The sequence below is a fragment of the Marmota marmota genome, unplaced genomic scaffold (assembly GCF_001458135.2).
Source record: "Marmota marmota marmota unplaced genomic scaffold, marMar, whole genome shotgun sequence".
In the NCBI taxonomy this organism is placed as follows: domain Eukaryota; kingdom Metazoa; phylum Chordata; class Mammalia; order Rodentia; family Sciuridae; genus Marmota; species Marmota marmota.
In genome coordinates, this window is record NW_025999998.1 from 4,930,892 (window position 1) to 4,935,495 (window position 4,604).

At 37.7% G+C, this 4,604-nt stretch overlaps 1 protein-coding gene across 2 annotated transcripts in view; it reads right to left on the reverse strand.

Moving 5' to 3' along the window:
- Positions 1-2,151, reverse strand: part of Il33 (interleukin 33) — a 45,359-nt gene extending 43,208 nt beyond the window's left edge. Inside the window, exon 1 of one of the 2 annotated variants that reach the window (XM_048806798.1) lies at positions 2,064-2,151. The gene's annotated coding sequence lies outside the window, so the exon portion shown is untranslated. The remainder of the gene's footprint in view (positions 1-2,063) is intronic. The other variant, XM_048806800.1, reaches the window with a different exon arrangement.
- Between the last annotated feature and the right edge of the window lie 2,453 nt (positions 2,152-4,604).

Consider the following 4,604-nt stretch of genomic DNA (forward strand, 5'->3'; position numbering starts at 1 on the left):
GAGGAGGAGGAGGAGGAGGAAGAGAAAAAGAAAAAAGTAAAGCACCAAGCTAAGTTTGTGGGTGGACCCTTCCTGATTCATAGCAACGGGAATGGCAGAGGAAGTTACATAAGAGAATGGTGGCTTACAGTGACCCTTTTCCTCAGATAACAGTGAACACATCCCTGAAAAAAATGAGTGGAAGGTTTTAACATTTTCTCACCATTATTTTTTGCTTTTGAAAATGGTAGAAATTCTGAGTCAAGAAATGGCTTTCCAATATGTATTAGAGACACACTAAATGAAGTAGTATAAAATTGTTCTTATTTCTTAGTTCTTCTTCCTATAATGAGACTTGGCCCTGAATTTTAATCTTTGACTTGGAATTGACTAATTTTATCATCTTGTACAATCTTTTCAAATCCCACTTTCTTAATTTCATAAATGGATAGGATAATATTTATTTCACAGAGGTGCTATGAAGATTAAAAGGGATAATGTGGGATAATTGGTCAGTGATTGATATTACCTTTCACCACCCCTTCTAACTTGCAGTACTCATGACAACACTTCTCTTGAGTAGGGTTTTGTTTTTGTTGCTTTTTTTTTTTTAAACATTTCATCCCAAAATGGAAAAACAAAAATAAATCAAACAGATGAAAAACTTGGGCTCAGGAAAGTTAAATCATACAACTAGTCAATGACAGATAATGGATCTGAGGCCTGTCGGACCCTAAAAATCTGCTTGTACTATTATGTTGTATCCCACTCTTCATTTAAAACATAAACAAAACAAAACAAAATCTTCATATGCATAGCATAATTTAGCAATAATACCAAAAGCAACGTATGCCAGGAGTCTGCTGCTAGAGGGAACTGACTCAAATTTCTGGCTTCCACTTTATCCTCTCTTAATGAACTTCTCTTCTCCTCTAAGGTTATGGCCTCTTTGCACTCAATGGTAGTGCTTTCCCAGCATGCTAGAGGCATAGGTTCTGTTCCCGAGCACTGAAAAACAAATTTCTTTTGTATTCAGATGTCAGCCCCAGAGAATCTGGAGGGAAAACAGAGGTTAGAGGTTCTATCGTAATTTCCTGGTGGCTTTGAACCAAGAATCTTTTTGTATTGCTGTTGACAACATTAAGCTTTCCTTTCATTATTTAAGTGTAACTGATGTGATTCTGCAATCTGTATATGGGGTAAAAATGGGAGTTCATAACCCACTTGAATCAAAGTGTGAAATATGATTTATCAAGAACTATGTAATGTTTTGAACAACCAACAATAAAAAATTAAAAAAAAAAGAAGTTAAGTTTTTGGTTTTAATATTTCTAAATATCCCTTCTACAAATTGGAATATAAAGAAGGGAAATTTTGGCACTCTTAATTTCCACATGTTTGCCAAAATCTCAAGTTGTTGAATAAACGAAACATTATTTTTGATTTTGGCAGTCACACTCACATAAAAAAAAAGCCTCTTGATATCAGATTTACTGGCATAAATATTCCCAGATATATACTTTTTTTCCTTTTGTAATGCCATATTTCCCTATAATAATTTAATTCTTTGACAAAGCTGAACTTTTCACAATTGAAAATCATGCATCTTCCAAGAAGTTAGTTGCAAGCTGTTTCTATAACCCTTGATCAGAAGTGGCAGCTCCCATTTCTCATCTCTTTCCTGACTTTCAGCCTGGACTATTTCATCCCCTAAGTGAAAGTTTGCCTCAAAATTCTTTCCTCTATAAATGCAAAGGGGGAAAAAGTTACATTCTGGCTATGGATATTATAAGCCAAACAGTGATGACAAAGAGATAAACATTTAGGTTGCTGAGAAATTCTATAAAGACTAATCTTTTTAGGTAATTTATTAATAATTTTACAGATAATCCAGAAGAAAGCAAAATGGAATTATAAGTTAATAGCAATTGTTATCAACTTTTACTTCTATTAGCAATAATAATAACAACAAATCAACCTAATAATTACTTTGCCAAAATAAACAACAGTTCTTCCATGGCTTCTAAGATCTTTCTTTGCAAAACCTGGATAAAATTCTCCCACAATTTGGGTTTCAGTCTTACCTTGTGATTTTGTTTTGATTTATCCCCTGAACTGCTACAGTCTTTTCTCTACTGTTCAGAGAGCCTGCAAACTCTTTTTATTACCCAATGTTTGGCAGAGAACCAAATGGCCTTAGAAGGAACATCTGGGGGATGAGATTTTAGCCAGTCTTTAATCACATTTAGAGAGTCAATAAAGTTACAATACTGTCAGCATCTTAGATTCACTTCCCGGCTCCATCTGACTCAACACCCCATTTCTGAAAGCAGCCATCTTTATCTTGGGACACCTTTGTAGTCATCTTTAGTTGGGGCAAACTAAACTATCTTGGAACACTGTAAGGATGGCCTTAGGCCTTAGCCTAAGCAACTCCAATTTAAGACTCTTAAATCTTAAAATAAACCTGTAGTTTCACCAGGCAAGCCATAGAGCCCTCTGATATATCAATCAGGCATAGCCTGATAAAAGCAAGTCACTTTCCACAACCATGACAAGAATCTGGGTGAAGTGACATGTCATTTTTCATAACCCTGATAAGAGCCAGCAGGGTATCAGGGCAGAAACCACCAGACCATATGTTCTCTTTCACATGTAAGATGTCACTAAGAAAACTGGTAACAGCTGATAGGGACCCAAAGGGCGAGCAGAAGCTTCCAAATTTTGTATGAATAATTGAACAAGTGAACATTCAGCCAGCTGAAACTGATGTACACAAGCCTGGGAGCCTGATGAGGACCTGGACTGACATCCCAACTCTTCTCATCTGCCTGATCCTCTGCGTCATCCTTACCACTCTCAAACTCTACAGCAGCCTCTTGACTCTGGTGAGAAAAGGACTTCTCCTTATGACCGTCTCCTCAGCCAGCCGTCAACTCACCACAGGAGAATCCTCTATTGGTTTCTGACCTGGTCGCTGTGGTCTGAGTGAGTGTGCATCTGCTGGACTTAAGATCTAGGACTTAAGACTTTAAATCTAGCACTTAAGCTTAGCATGCAGATGGAATGTCTGTAATTGGTCTGTCATGATTAAGTGTGCTTGCAGTGCTTAGAATTAACTTAGAATTGTTTGCTTTGAGTTTATTGTTTATTGCAATGCCCAGCATTAAGGATTTTCATTCCTTGATTAAGAACCTGTAGAATGAAATTGTATTAAGTGATTTGAGTAAATAAAACATTGAAAAGGGCAGAAGCGCGTGGACATTCTTTATCTCGCCCCTCAACTGCAGATGTTGCACTTTTGCCCATCACGAGAAACACCAGCTGGGGCTTAGAAGCAATATCAAGGTACAGAAAGTCCCCAACTCTCCCCTTCCCTGGCAGCCGTTAACCTAACACAGTGCCTGCTGCTACTCAACCAGAACATAGCTTGCAAAACCAGGTCACAAAACCCAGTTCTGAACTTCCCAAAATAAAATAGCTGTCTGTGACAGGAGTGCAGGCCCCAGAGCACAGCCCACAAGACCTCTGGAGAGAAGATCTTGATTGGGAAGTAGAAAGGGAGGGCATGAGTGAGATACAGTTTAAAGACTAAATTAGAGACCAGGAATTGCAAGGTGTACAGACAATATAAGGAGATAAGACCAGCTGTCCACATCACAGGAGTGGGCCCTAAAGGAGATCCTTAGACCAACCCTCCCACCCTAATAAACTTCATCATCCTGAGGATGGAGATGCCAGCAAACAACAGACAACCCCACCTATTGGATGAGAAGGGAAGCTAGAAAGATACAAAAACAATCCTTGTATCTTTCGAGATTTTTTTTTCCTCTCTCTTCTCTTGCCCTCACATTCCCAACATTTGTAAAATCAAGTACTTTACATGGATTAAGGTACAGAGCACTGAAATGTCTGAATAGTATAGTATAGTGGTGTTGTATATTCTTTTACCTCCTATTTTTACATATTTTGCTTTTCTTAATATTTATATTTGCTTGTTTTGTACTCTACTATCTTCCCACTTATTTGCCTCCCCCAGATCATTTTTTCTCTCCTGCTACTAACCAACTTCTTTAGATTCTTCTTTCATAATTTCTAAGATCTAATAACTCTATATCCTCACCTCCTAGCCCCTCAACATCTCATCCTACATCTCACCCCACATTCTTTGTCCACCATCAGAAACTGTAGTCCCTTTTGCAAACCTACTATTTATATTGTAGATAACAATTGAACTTACCATTTCTGTATTTTGTGACAAAACCATAAGCATCTTAATAACAGCGATTTGGTTTAAGGTTGTGTATTGTTTGTATTGGGATCTGTTCACACTGTTCTCCCTCTTTTTTTTAAATTTTTTATTGTTGGTTGTTCAAAACATTACATAGTTCTTGACATATCATATTTCACACTTTGATTCAAGTGGGTTATGAACTCCCATTTTTACCCCATATACAGATTGCAGAATCACATCAGTTACACATCCATTGATTTACATATTGCCATACAAGTGTCTGTTGTGTTCTGCTGCCTTTCCTATCCTCTACTATCCCCCCTCCCCTCCCCTCCCCTCTTCTCTCTCTACCCCCTCTACTGTCATTCATTTCTCCCCCTTGTATTATTTT